We start from the raw sequence: 16,097 nt of genomic DNA, 5'->3' as shown, positions 1-16,097 counted from the left end.
CTTTCCTAGTATTAATACATTTTACATATTTCTTTAGAGTGTAATGGGTCAAGTTTTTGCATATCTTGACTGACATTCATATTCTCATAAAAGCTTTCTTTTATAAAAGTAGACTTGATGTTTCTTTCCAGTGCATTATTAGGATAAAGTATCTTTCTTGGAGCCTGCCCAGTTCATTGTATGATTATTTTCACTAACATTTGCTAAAGTTCCACTATTCACCTGTGCATATCTTCCGCATTTTTTATGCTGCTCTATTCTCTTTTCCAATGTTTTTCCAGTCTGGCCAGTGTAAAACTTGTCTCAAGGCTTTCATGGGATTTGAAAGACATCCTTTATTGTTACCGAAAGACTTCATAAATGTGCTTCACTGTTTTATTGTTCTTAAATGCTACATAACCCCAAAACTCTTCAGTAGGTAGCGGATATCTGAAATTATTATTATATGTCAGTACAGGCAGGTTTTTGTGTTATAAGTTTCTTTGTTGTTATCATACAGTCGTTTTTACCGCTTTAAATGCATTGTCTAAAAGAACAAATTCATGCCTGTATTCCTAATCATATCTACTTCATCATCATTGTATTCAAGGCTATATACACATAATGCTCTCAAAAAATAGGTTTGAAAACTAATTTTTTAACTTTGTCTCTCTAACTGGAAGAAAACTGTATATTGGCAGAAATATTGGTAAGTTTTCTGTACACATACGTTTAAGCCCATTAACTCTTTTTATTAGGCAATCCAAAAACGGTAGGCAACCATCATTTTCCCTTCCCATAATGAATTTTATTGATGGTACTAATTAATTTAATTATCCAAAGAAGTTATGTACATTTTCGCTTCTGGCCAAACACATTATATCATCAACGTACCTGAATCATTCTACACTGGAGACGAAGTTCCCCATTGCTATACCAAAATTTTTTAGAGTAAAATTTTCCATTGAACTCAAATTTACATTTTTTAACATATTTTGATAAATTCTATTAGAGTGTTTTTGAAAATGGTATATTCAGCTGTTAGCTCTCTAATATGGCGGATAAAAATTCCAGCACATCGTCAATAGGTACCTTTGTGTAGAATGATATAAGGTTAAAATTCACACTTCTGGATTCACTATAATATGTACTGTACATTATTTAATTTAATTTTTAATTCAACATTGTTCTTTCTATCAGCATCAGGAATGGTACCATTCAACCGAGTGTACCAAACAAAATACCTAGTGAGTATATTCTTAAATTGTAAGATGCGGAATCAACCGAACAAATAATTGCCCTAGCGGGAAAATTTGTCTCATGAGTTTTTACTTGTCCCATACATATACTGCAGTGATTGAAAGGCCACAGGCAACTTTTTTTTTATCAAGTTTTCATTTCTTTGTAATACTTCTTTAACTTTCCTGGTGAAATTACCGTTCACTCTGGTTATATAATTTTTATTTAGTTCTTTGTATGTATTGCCATCACCCAAAAGATTATTCATTTTTTTTATATACACTAACTTTTATTGAAAAATTACCAATTCAGTTATCAATTAAAGTTTAGAACGATATTTATGAAGAAATATCCACAGAAATAAGCTAGGCAGACTAGTATCGTTATGAGAATTTAAAATAACCTTGAAGCAATTTATCCATATGAAAGACTTAGGAGCCTAGCAAGGATAAAAAAAAACTAATTTTCTTTATAGTATTCTTACGTTACGTGAATTCGTTTGAACAACATTGTGAGTCGATAACCCCTCGACGGAATTCATGGGATGTAAATTACATTTATTCAGTTTTATAAATGTAATTTACATTACAAGTATCACGTAGTCTTATCATTCTTAGCAGCACACAAAACAAGAGCGTGCAAATTAGCAAATATCTTTTGACTAAATAGTGAAGGTAAGATCTTGAAGTGAAAACCATTTTCGCTCTTCACGGGGACATAATTTGCATCGTATCGTCTGTCGATTTTATTTGTTGCAGAAATCACTTTCATTAGTGTTGTTATTTAACAGGTTGGTCATTAGTGTGGCTGACGACTGTTGATTGCATATACTGCATATATCGCTAGATAGCATTAAATAAAATATCTTTTGATGGCTAAGGTAAATCAAAATCCAGTCCCTTCTTTGTGAGAGGGAAGAATACAATACTTACTCCGTTTTTTTAAAAACCTGGTAGATTCTGTACCAACGCAGAGACATGCAAGCTTTTGCAATTTCAAGGTAACGTTTACAAAACCGTGTTTAATTCTCAGAAGAAAATTTTATCAATCTATCTATCTAATATATATATATATATATATATATATATATATATATATATATATATATATATATATATATATATATGTATATATATATATATATATATATATATATATATATATATATATATATATATATATATATATAATTTACACACATATTACTACACACACACACACGTGCACAAATATATGTGTATACAGTTATATATATATATATATATATATATATATATATATATATATATATATATATATATATATATATATATATATTATATATATTTGTGTGGTAGATAGATAGATAGACAGATATTCTTTCAAAAACGGACATTTCAAGTGCTCTTCATTTTAACTACAGTTAACATGATGACCCTATCGCCTTACGGAGAACGATCGGATGACATTGAATAAGAATTGTTTTTTTTACATTCCTGTGGTAAATGATGGTCATGTATACCTCATATTGCTTTTAATCCCGTTCATTTATTTGTTGCTCTTTAGATGAACTATATGCTGTTTCCTCGTATTGTTCTTATATTCCCGTTCAGTTATTTGACTGAATATTTCTCATTCACAATTTAATTTTCTGGACTAACATTGTTAATGCTGTTGATATATAGTTTAGGTTAATAAATGCTTTTCAATTTCGTATGCGATTCTTCCTTGAGCCGCGCTTTCAGATTAGTGAAAAATCAACTGTCGTTTCACGAAGATTATATATGCTTAGGTTCTACATTTACTCACTGGAAAATGAGAAAGCTCTTGCCTTTGACCCTTGTCGTCGTCAGCTCATGAGTAAATCCGCTGCTCTCTGGTGAAAACTCTATGCCGAGTCCATCCCTCTTCAGCCGTTGAGAACGTTAGGCGTCGCAATGCCACGGCTACTGAAAGAAACCGCTAACTCTGGTGTCAGTGAGTTCGATTTTGATCAATCCTTCATAATGTTTAATTAAAGAATGTGGCACTCTCTTCCCTTCTGTTCCTTTGTATTTGATAAACCAAGTAATGTGACCGTTATCCTTAGAATTCTATCAGAGAAACCTTTTATCTTCTTTCTAAAGAAGAACCGGTATGTACTTCTGGGAGCTTTCTTGGCCTTCTGTGAAGGGGCGTGTAGGACCAAGAGACCGTGCTGGTATAAGGATAACTCAACTTAAACAATGGCATAGATATTCACACCAGAAAGCCATAGACATGTTCTAAAATTCTCATTGATAAGGATCACTGGAAGAATTGAGATCTCTTCTCTGATGTAGGGAAGATAGCTCTGAAAACTATACAGGAGAGCAGGTTCTTCAAACTGATCATAGGAAGATATAGGAATAACTTTCATTACAAAGTTAGTGACTACTGTAGGCTTTCTGCTAATATGGACGTGTCATTATTTTATTTCTCTTATTTTTTATTAGTTTCATTCTGGTCTCCCTGTCCAAGATTATGTTTCACAAATGTTGATATTCTTAAGCTGCAAGGCATCGTTAGCCACCGATATGTACCGAAAATGCTGTGAAAAGATGTATTAGCGCTTTTCATTAAGAAAACTAACTTCCAAAAGACACTCAGGCTTTTTGTATACCGTTTCAAAGCAAAATTCATTATAGATTCTAAGTAAAATCGGATACTGATGGCCCACCATAAATTTTAGAAAAAATGAATGACCTAGGAAGCCTTCTATGCTCCGTAGTTTTTGTTATAAAAAAGATATCATAATTTATAATTACAGATTTAATGAGACACTGATTCATAATTACCATGGACCTATAAATATTTGCTTTCGATTTTCCAGTAACTTTCTTCTTGATTTAGTGTCTGCATTTAAGGCTTAAAGTAGTCGTCGATTCGTCATAAATTTCAGGGATTAACAATCATTACTCAGTGAAACAGAAAATCACTCCAAATTACCAAAATGTAAAACCGGGCATCATTTTCACAGAATGTTGAACCCTTTTCCAGATACTACGTTTTTCTCCGAGGATTTTTGTGTTGATAAGTGAAGCAATTAAAATCTTAGTGCTGAAAATTCTAAATTATTTATTTTTAAGGTTACATGTAATAAATACAATGAGAAAAAATGTAATCGTTTATTACGTGTATCTGAAAGGCGGTATTTCTGATCTCTATTTCCATGAGGCACGGACAACAAAAGCCCCAGACTTTTAATGGGAAGTCAGATAAGGAGTCAGGACAAAGAACAAAGCCTAGTTATTATAACTACGAATTCTGCTATATTTGCATAGCTTTATCTCCTAATTAAACAAATCTATTTGTCAAATCTTGTGCGAAGTATAAAAGCATTCTAATTTTTTGTTTATCCTGTTAATGTAACGAGGCTCGCGAAAATAAATAAAAAAGGGATGAAAGAATTGATCAACGAAAATGATAGAATTCCTCTTTTTACCTCGGAATAAAATTAGAGGAAAAGGGTCTTTACTATTACAGCCACTTCAGAGGTCAGAGATTTTAGAAATACTTCATTCTATCCATCTATCTATGTATCGATCTAGTTATCTAACTATCTGTCAATTCATCTAACGATGTATGTGAGCTTGTTTCCTTTTTTTATAGATTTATGTAGTCATCATAATGCTATTGTTTCCCATGGAAAACATCGCTTTTCATTTCTGGTGAATATACGAGTTGGTTGACTGATAATCTGGTGTGGCTTGTATAGTATTTTGGATTATATAAAGGCTCATTAACCAGGATCAAAAAGAATAAATTTAGCTCTAATTACATTGCCAAAATCTGTTCGCTTTGAATATATTTTGGTATAGTTTAATCAATAAAAACCCTTTTCTTCTGGATGTGGGCGCCTAAAGAAAATGAGATAACTGTTACTGCCACGTTCTTCTTTAACTCCTGAATCAAAGATTAATGCTATATGAAGAAAAGGCCTTCTGCAGCTCCTAAATTATATGACTACGCATAAGGCTCATTCAGAACTTGTCAAACATTCCTACACGAACTTTGCCTCCATTGTGTGCGCATTCGCACGCTTCATTATTATTATGGTCTTGCTGTTCCAACACTTCTACCACTCGTCAGATCGCAGTTTTTACATCTCGTCCTTTCACATAAGGCTTCCGAATTTTGTAGATGCCCATATCACCGACCTATTTTATTCATCCTCTCCACATAGCGAGTCAGTTCAGTCTTCACATATATAATCTTTCAACCTTTAACACTCTAAATACATGTACTACAGAGACCATGCGTGTCAAACTTCTTTCTCTCATTCAGCAGCAATATATGACTTCTTTAAAAGTATATCACAACTTTTGCTTCCACATTTATTCTACAAGTCTTCTCTTCTCTCATTCTATCTTTCTACGATGTACGCACTTCCATTCTTCCCAATCATTTATGCAAATATTCATAACTCCATCTCCTCTGGATTACATTTTGCCTCATAACCAAACTCCTGTAACAAAATTTTCTCTTGATTATCAAATATTAGCATTATATCATTTTTAAATGTTAAGCGCCATGCCCAGTCCACATCTGTGCTCTTATCCTGCCAACTAGTATCTGCCCTTCTTGTTCGATCCCTTTATTTTAGCATCCATCATCACACTATGAAAACACACCGGAGACAAACCACGTATTTGTCTGAAACTCTCTTTTTCTCGAAACAAATTTCACTTACATCATTTATGTTTACGATCACTTTTTAACAGATTACATTCTACACCACTTATCTTTAATACGTCCCACATTACATCTCTATCTATCAAGTTTATCATAAGCTTTTCTTAGACCATAGATGCTACAAACAGTTTATTTTCTTTTACCCTCAAATTTTTCAAAAACCTCTTCAGTTACATACCCTTGATCCACACGTTTTTCGTGTCTGAACTACATTACTATCTTTTTCAATGTTTTGGGTTTATCAAGAGACATTACTAAGTAATAGTATATTCGCCTCTGTCCAGAAAAGACAATTATTCCTCTTATTTAGATTGACATATATTTATAAATCACTATTTTTACAGATCATATGCATTTTCTTTTATAATCAAGCAACGTGTATAGTAGGCTATTTGGTACGAAATACAAAATAAGAGTATATGTACAGTTTATAAAACATTGCAGCGTTATTATAAGAAATATGTTTAATAAGCATTACTGTATTACCTTGAGGCACTAAAGTGCATAAATTGGCAAGCTATATTCTGAATATTTATTTTATTTTGTGACTAGCATTACCTCTGCTTATGTCTCATTATGATCTTGTTTTAATAATAACATCAATACTTTCGTCATCATCTCATTATCATATTCATCGCTCGAGTCCTTCCATAGGATATCAAATCCCAAGGGTTCCAATAATGCACGCTCACTCTATCCACTTGATTTGCTTATAGGATCAGCCCAAGGACGCCTCCTCACATAACGCACGGAGCAAGTCCTTAGCCAACGAACTTAGACGCCAGCCAATTTCAATCAATTTAGCAAAAGATTACTGGAATTTTTTTTTTTTTATGGTTACGGGTGAAGGACAGCTTTACTTTGTTCCAATCTAACCACGTATTTCTGTACATAATATCTGCTTCTTACATTGTATATTTTATTCTGTATTTCCTTTTCTATTCTCCTATATCCCTGTACGTTATCCTCCCTCCTTATCACCCTTATCCCTCACCGTTTCCATTTCAAAGGCGCGAGAGTCGTTCCAGATATTTATTGTTACCATAACTGAATCCGAACCCAAGTAACCTCTCACATCAAAGTTGATAACGAGAAGATCAGAAGAGCGAAACCACGAGTATTTTCTTGCCTCTTGTTTCCTAGACATAACTTCGAGCGTTAGACTAAAAGGATAAAGAGAGAAAAATGGCAGGGTCTGGCAGGGGAAAGGAGAGCTCTTCTCTGGGCAGGAGGAGTGGTGGGATGAACAAGATTGAAAGGACTTATATCAACGGAAATGAGAAAAAGAGCCAATTGTTGGAACTTTTGCTCAGGTCAAGTGGCCAAGTGTTTGAACGGCAATATAATTTCTCGGAAGAAACAAGGAAAGTTATATTCAAGAGTTGCGCACAAAGGCGAAATACTATGAGAGTCTTGAGCATGAGAGGACTTATCCTCTTTCCTCTCCCTATCAGCCTGTGTGTTCTTTTTTGTATGTTTAACTGCAACCTTTGTATCTTTTTCTGTCTTTCGGTGTACATTAGTTCCTAATATGAGAATGCATATATGCAAACAAATATGTCTACAAACATGCATATACAAAACGAAATACATTTACTATCTTAACATCCTGATTTTCAAAAAGTTTCTGAACATGCACTATCTCATATTAAATTAGGATAAATGTGTTCAGAAATCACTTCCGTAGGGAGCTGAGAAGTAATGGACAAGATTTCTACTGAGTGTTCATTTGAAAATGAGTGTTCGGGACAGGAGAGGATCTGAAGAATTTGAAAGTTCCATAATCCATCTTCCAATAAGTAAGAGCGTTCGAAGACTGCAGACCACCAACACTAAGATGTCAGTCCGAGAAAATTATCCGTAATGTATGATGTTGTTGGCGTAAGGTTGGGCCGGTTTCCATCACGCACGATTCTGGGTCTTAATCATCGCCGTGTGCTCGAAAGTGTTGGAGGGGTGTGCCAAAAAGCCCGTATGGCCCAAAAAAATTTAATCACTTGTTGCCAGTAAGGGGAATCAGATTTTGACCATCTATTCGTAAAGCTTTATACAAGTTGCGTAGCTTTATATACAATCCTACTGATTAGCAGACAGATAAAAGAGCCAAACCAAAGGCATAACCAACTTCACGGAGCAATAGGTTAAAAGGAAACAGTGAGAATGACATTACTGATGCTATATAAGAAACTAAATGCAGATATAATTGAAATTCTAGTTTTAAGGTTAAGGAAAATAGCATGAAATTCCAAAACGTTTCTGTAGTAACGTAGCAAATCATATGTATGATTGATAACCTGTCAGTCACCGAGATTAAGTTCTGAAATTCTAGAAGTTTAAAAAGAGTTTAAAAGTTTTGAGAACAGCTGTAAATATTTCACTCATACCAAGAGATTAAACAGGATAACAGCAGTAAGATTTCCAGCATTCACAATATCATCAGCCTTCGGTTTTTGCAGATCCTTTGGCAAGCTATTCGAATGCAAGAGGATACATCGTTAAGGCCGCAGGCGACGTTTCTCGCCATAAACTGAAAGACTATAGATTTTACAAAGTAAAATATCAGAACACGTCGTAAAATACTTACTAGAGAGAGTGAGAGAGGCAGATTTATTTGAAGAAAATCAAAGCTTTGAAGAGAAAGCTGTACAACCTACAGATTTTGACGTAGGAAAAGACATTTGAATACAATTGCATTCTTAATGCAGTTGTATTCAAAGTCATGCTGAATTGTGGGCAAATGAACTATTTTGACCAGAGCCCATCCTGAATTATGCATTAAAGACAGAGAAACAGGCACATAGACAGAACATGAATGTTTGTTCACGGCTATAGCCTATCTGACAAGCTGTAATTGAGACAAAACTCTTATTATGTATTAGTAATGTTTTCCCCCCCTCAAATAAAATAATTGTAAATATTACTTTGGCTTATTTTCACCAATTGTGCGTTAATTAATCTCCAGGGACAATACCATATCAGTAACCAAAAAAAAAATAGGAAGTTGTGTTCATTCAGAACGAAAGGTTTTCTAGTTCTCCATTTAAAGCTGCTGTACACCCATCCTTACACGTGGCCGAGAGAGAGAGAGACAATATAAACTTTTCCAAGTATGACTTATCAGAGTGGCTGCAACAGGAGTAACTAGAATACGCGATATGTTTTCTCTTAGAGCAAAAAAAATACATTTTCGCTTTCCATTTTTCCTTTGTCTCGTTTTTTCCATCATATTTCCATTTAGTTTTCGAGCACAGAAGTACGGTTCATCGAGCAAAAGAATGTGAAATAAATGTTTATTGTGTTTGATTTTTGGTATGCTATTGGTGACGCGTATCGCAACCTGAACGCTGTCTGCTCTTTGCAAGAAATTGCATTGGTAATTTCCAAGTTAAATAAGAACACGGGTGCTGTCGTCACCTAAAAAAATAAAATGTAAGCAAATACATTTGAAACAGTATCAAAGAATATGTTCTTACTTTCCACCGTCTCCCAACAATTGATTCATAGCGCAATTGCGAGGTTTTTCCTCCTGTTACGCCTTTCAAACCTTCCTACTCTCAATTTCTGTTTCAGCGCTGAATGACCTCATAGGTCTCAGCGCTTGGCCTTTGGCCTAAATTTAAATTCTATTCTCTATTCTTACTTAAAGTGAGATTCATGAGTGTTCTTTGTTAATAGTTTTACCTAAAATCTTGATATAAAACAATCTTACATATGCTAAATTATGTAAATGTCTTTTGCCGCAAAAATTTGTTAAGGCGTCTAACATAGCGCTTCCGTCATTGTTATTCGCTACAAAACAATCACTCAGTTATATTTTCAGAAAAAAAAATGGAAACGTTTTTACGTATGAAACGATACAGCATTTCCTCGTGGCATTGGTAAGGAAATATGTCAGCAAGACCAACAACTTGACATTTCATTCTCAATGATCTACAAGGAAATGATGCAGTCTTCAAAAACTAAAACAAAATATAAAAAAATCTGTCCCTGATATCTACGTATTTTCCTGGGACTGAAATATTTTGAAAGGATTCACAGATCAACCATTTCGCGTTCGTTGCTTGGAATAGTTCCCTATGAACTATTCTTAATTCTTCTTTTTCGTACTAGTTATAAAAATTGCTACTGACCGCTTCTTGGATTTCAGAAATTTCGCTTACTTTTTAGCCAAAACAGCAATCATTTTTTATCAATTTAAATCACATTATCATAAATACTCTTCATATCAGATAAAAGAAGTATCGCTGATCGCTCGCTATATTGCTTTTGAGTTAATATCTTCACCTTATTAGATACATTATATATTACAGCTTCCTAACAATAATTAAATTTCCCGGCAGACAACAGTAATATCGTTGATGGATGTTAATACATGTGATGGTTAATAGTAATCAGAATGAAGTGTGTTGATTTTGGTGTCTGGATTAATGCCTATATTGAGTTGCAACTGATATTTATAGAAATTGGGTTTATAGAATTCAATTTTGAGTCGTGTTGTATTTCAACTCCACCAGAGAAAACTCATGGCTAGCTCACTGAAACATTATAAAATCTATAAGTAATGAATTGCGTGAAAGAGTGGTTAATTTCTGATATTCAGTAAAACCACATTTTTTTAAGTTATTCCTTCTCTAATCATCTTGCTAAGTTGGTTTTTCTGATTCCTAAGGGTCTAAGCCCAACTACCCTATTTTTGGAGGATTCTAACAATTTCCTACTTATCCTACCAGTGGTCAGCAGTACGCTTTCCGAGAGCAAGCCGAGTCCAAGGTCTGTCCATCTAATCCTCTCCACATTACATCTGAGATCTCATGGGTTACTCCCAGTGTTCCCAGGATGATAGGCACTACGCCACTTCATTTTACCATAGTCTCCTTATTTCCATCTTAGATCTAGGTTCTTTTCTTTCTCTTTTTTTGTGTCCCATGGTAAGGGTGTATCTGCCAGATATACTATCTGGGTTCCTTTATTTACTAAGATTATGTCTGGTTTTCTAGCCTGTATTATATGGTCGTTCCTTACATTATTGTCCCAAAGTACCTATATATATATATATATATATATATATATATATATATATATATATATATATATATATATATATATATATATATATATATATTTTATTTTCCAGTTCTTTTTCGGTTATATTGTTGTACTACTTGTCTGTACACGAGAGGCTATTTTCTGTACAGATCTTCTAGCGATTGGCGTTACAGATGATGATTTTATGATTTAAGACTTTTAGGCTTCCAGTCCAAGCACTGAGGCACATTGGAAAAAGAGAGTTGGAGTGGTTGGAGAAGATACAAAGATGCAGGAAATACAGGAGATGAAGTACTGTACAAGGACCAAAAGGCTGAATTGGGAGGAAACCCAACAGTTGCGCCAAGTAGTAATAATTTGAAAGAGTGGACAGAAAGACTGAAACGAGAAAAGCGGGAATGATGTAGTTAAGTAAAAAGCTAAAACGTGGTTGCAGCTTGGAGCCGAAGGACGCTGCAAACACTCTTTAATGATGCCTACAGTGCACCATATCATGTGCACTGAGTGCACTCATTCCTTACGGATGCTAGTCCTTAACGATTCTTCCATGCCTTCTCTTGTATTCATGACGAGTTATTGCTGGGCTTTCACTTATGACTGGTTGATGATCTCCATGTTCTGTTCAATGAAGCGACGTTGATGTTTATTTCATTTTATATATATAATCAACATGAATTCAGTGTTCTCCTTGCGCTTTCCTCTGGTCATTCGTCACCAACTGCCATTCCCAGCTACATCTGAGTCTGTTTGTGGTTTTGGCTATGCATTTATTTGTTTTCCCATTGTTATCATTAATATTATTACTGAACCAGACTGAAGGCCCTGCCTAGCCTAACCTAGCAGTCTTTCTCAGAATACGGTGCATTTGAGAAAAAGAAAACAAAAAACAACGCAGAAGTAATGATATGATAAAACGAAATATGTAAATATAAATATAAAATCCAATAACATAAAAAAAATATACATTTGATAATAGAAAAAATAGATAACCCTCAAAGAACAGTTCAAAATTAAGCCCAGGAAAAGCAGTCTTATAGACTACAGTGCAGCCCAAGACTTGAAAACATCGGCTATATAGTAATTCCACAACAAAATGTGGCACCTGAGATGAGCCCTGAAGTCTCTCTCTCTCTCTCTCTCTCTCTCTCTCTCTCTCTCTCTCTCTCTCTCTCTAGAGCCACAATTAATCTCTAAATTCTTCCCCTAACTTTCCTTTTGTAGTTTCTTTTTCGCCACCCGTTTTGCCAACTGCCGGAAAATAATTTATATGCTTTGCGAACCAACATCCTTTCTAGTAAGCCTTTTTAATCATCTCTACGTCATCAACAATTAAGATTCTCCTCTCTCTCTCTCTCTCTCTCTCTCTCTCTCTCTCTCTCTCTCTCTCTCTCTCTCTCTCTCTCCAGACTTATGATCAGCCTTTAAGGGCTTCTTTTGACACACTTTTAGATAAGTTTCTCCACCATCCATAAGAAACATCATATACATTCTCTGGAACCTCTCGTAACCAGAGATTAATGCAAATTCGTTTCCTACCAAAGGAGCTTCAGTTAAGGAGGAACTAAGCATTTTTAAACTAAAAATTCCATGGGGTTAGAAACACTCGCAGAGAAATATGTCATAGAAGCAGAGCACTTGACCCACGGTTTTGGGGTTCGTTTCCATGGCATATGGTTCGATTCCTTGCCTGCTGCTCACCAGTCTATTCACCAGAGTCGGTGTCAAGAAAAAGAGCATGATGCGTCTTTTTCCCCACGATGTATGCATGTATGTATATACAGAGTATATATATATATATATATATATATATATATATATATATATATATATATATATATATATATATATATATATATATACTTATTTGTATCCTGAAAACTCACAAACGCATGTTGTACGTGCTTTTGTCTGTAAGGGAAGATTTGCATGCGTTTATGAGGATATATTTTTCTTCGTATGTACAGTTCACGCGTGTACAGTTTGTATTTGTGTTCCTCCATACTATTCTGCCCCGAAAGCGGGTAGTGCCGTCTGTGCACCTCACACGGTGCACTGCAGGCATTACTTAAGGCTCTTTGCAGCGTGCCCTCGACCCTTAGCTGCAACCCCCTTCGTTTCTTTTACTGTACCTACGTTCGTATTCTCTTTCTTCCGTCTTACTTTCCACCCTCTCCTAACAATTGATTCATAGTGCAACTGCGAGGTTTTCCTCCTGTTACACCTTTCAAACCTTTTACTGCCAATTTCCGTTTCAGCTTGGCCTATGGCCTAAATTCTATATTCAATCCACACTATTCTGCAAAGAAATATAGATAAAAAAAAAGGACATGTTATGAAAATTTTGATTCGCATAAAAAATGGTTTGTGAATTTTCAACAAAATCTATAGAAAATGGGATTAGTGCTCATTTTTTTTAAATACAATATTCCTCTCATTCGTTACATCGTCTGGGCATGCTAATATACTTTATAAAACGCATATGCTTCATACAATACCATGAAATAACACATGTCAACAAAGGAGTCGCTTGTTTACGAAGACTTATTATCTTTTGTTATTACAGTGCATATAGTGTGGCAAGGACATGAAGATTTCTTTTTTCATTTTGTACTTTTAGGAAGTTAAGAACTTAAGCTCAATCATTTTACGTATATGACAATTTTTATCAGTAGATTTATGATCATCATTTGTTTATGAAAAGAGCACCGTAATTGAAAGGTTCATGACCAAACAAGCGAGAAAGTTCATGAAAAAATAAACAACCAAAGTATGAGAAAAGGCAGACAAAGGTATCCTGTTTCTTTCTTTCGTGAGCGTCCGTTGAAATGTAGGAGCGTTAACCGCTAGATGGGCTCATATCCATAAAATTGCAGTAAATAAGCCGGAAGCCGATATGCAGATTTTCTCTTGAATCTGCCTATCCGTTTTCCGGAAGCCGTAACTCAAATGCAGATTGAGGAAGACAGTCCCAGAATTCCATGAGAAGATTTAAAGACTGACGAGTGTTTCATTATATTGCAATCTGCCAGTTTTATGTTTTTTTTCCTGCAAGCGTCATTAACCATTCGAGAAACACTTTGCTTAAAATTCTTATTCTCTTGGTCTTTGTTTTGAGTAGCATTCCCAATTTTATTATGTTTATTTATTTATTTATTTTTTTTATTTTTTTTATTTATTTTTTTTTTTTTGCACCTATAAGGCGGATGAACTTTTCTTAAGGATTACAAAAGTTCTGACATCTTCATATATTTCCAATCTCCGGCCGGCCAGTGAAGAATTAGAGGAATTTATTTCTGGTGATAGAAATTCATTTCTCGCTATAATGTGGTTCGGATTCCACAATAAGCTGTAGGTCCCGTTGCCAGGTAACCAATTGGTTCTTAGCCACGTAAAATAGGTCTAATCCTTCGGGCCAGCCCTAGGAGAGCTGTTAATCAGCTCAGTGGTCTGATTAAACTAAGATATACTTAACTTCATACTGAAATGATGGACGGACCGAACTATCCAGTAAAATTAGAAGGAAAAACTTCTTGGCATCTAATAAAACAGAAGAAATATGGACTGAATATCATACATTTAAAAGATACAGAATTATCAGCCTGTAGTCCTGAAATTCCTGCAGATCTGAAATGGCCCATGCAGTATCATAAATGAAGACTAGCATAGACTGACCTGTGTTTACTCCCTTCCCGCTCCATATTCACCGGTAAGATCGTCATAATAACTAAGGGATATATCGGTTATTAAAAAGGTTTTGGTTGATGTGATTAATCGTTATCAACATCAGTAAGTCCATCACAAAATAATGACCAACAGCTGCTGATTTGCTGTGGGTAACAGTGAACTGATAAAAAAGATAATTCAGGAAAATTTGAGGATTCCATGGAATGCCTGTGAAATGTCAAGTGTACAGAAATGTTATAGATACAACCCACTGTCCCCTTTTGTTAAAGATCAAGTGATTATTTGATTGTGGGAGGAGTAAAGAAAATATGTTTTCGTTAAGAGTCGCAAGCTTTTAATAAAAACTTTGGACTTTAACATTATCAACTTATATAGAATTGCTATATCAAGCTTACAGATCCATAAGTCTAATCACTATTCTTTTAAATATATGTTAAGAATATTTTAACCTTTTTATCAGAACCAGATTCACGTTGAGTTTGGACGGAGTGCAAGTTAACATTAATCTTGTATTTTATATCTTCTTCTACGGATGTAATAACATTCACGTTATATCTGACTATTTCCACCAAAAAGAATTCAAACATTTTATGATTTCATCGTTATAAATGAAAAAGTATCTAAATGACGTTCATCTCCAAATGCAAAACTAGGATGTTTTAGAATCAGGATAGAAGTATAATGGAGTTGTGAATGGATACGTGGTAAAAGTAACATGACTATACGAAAATGTGCAGTGTCTAAATTAGGAAGCAAAACTTAATAAAGGTGTGATTTCAAGACTTTTAACATCCAGTATTGAACAATAACACGATATTGTCGTTGCTGCAACCCACTCAGTCTGCTCCTAATTAGATATATCCATGTTCTGGTACACACTTTACACGCAGTAAGAGAATAAAGCAAGCTTTTCCTTTTTTATCCACTGGAATTTAATTAATTTAGGTGCAGCAGTACTAGCGCCCCGTTTTTAAACCCGTTTTTAGTCAGGAATCAGCTTTTCAGTTAATAAAAAAAACACAACGTTATAGAAGTAAAAATAAACATCTCGAAGTAAAACGTTGAAAAATATTTTGAAAGCAAACGGTGATAGAAAACATACTTTGTGATAGAAAACGGTGTTATAGAAATATCTTTTCAGCACAAATCTGTAGCATCCCTTACCTATAGACGCGGAAAATCGAGGAACTGGAAATCCCCTAGAGAGAATCGATTCTCTTTATCTCCCGCTGCAATAGGTTCTCTTAGTCCTGCGGATTCACTCTATTGACTCTTCATTTCTAATGCATTTCACGTCCAAACAAGATATTTTGGAGTGACCCTACCGCCGCAATTCAGGCTTTCATATCAGGTCTTCTATAAGTAAAAAAAAAAAAAAAATGTAAAAAATTACGCTTATTCTCCACATGAACTTTCACACATAACAGTCCTCTTATCCTCACCATTTTTGTTAAAAA

This window comes from Macrobrachium rosenbergii, chromosome 51 (genome assembly GCF_040412425.1).
Source record: "Macrobrachium rosenbergii isolate ZJJX-2024 chromosome 51, ASM4041242v1, whole genome shotgun sequence".
Classification (NCBI taxonomy): Eukaryota; Metazoa; Arthropoda; class Malacostraca; order Decapoda; family Palaemonidae; genus Macrobrachium; species Macrobrachium rosenbergii.
The sequence above is the reverse complement of the archived record's forward strand: the minus strand, read 5'-3'. Positions refer to the sequence as shown.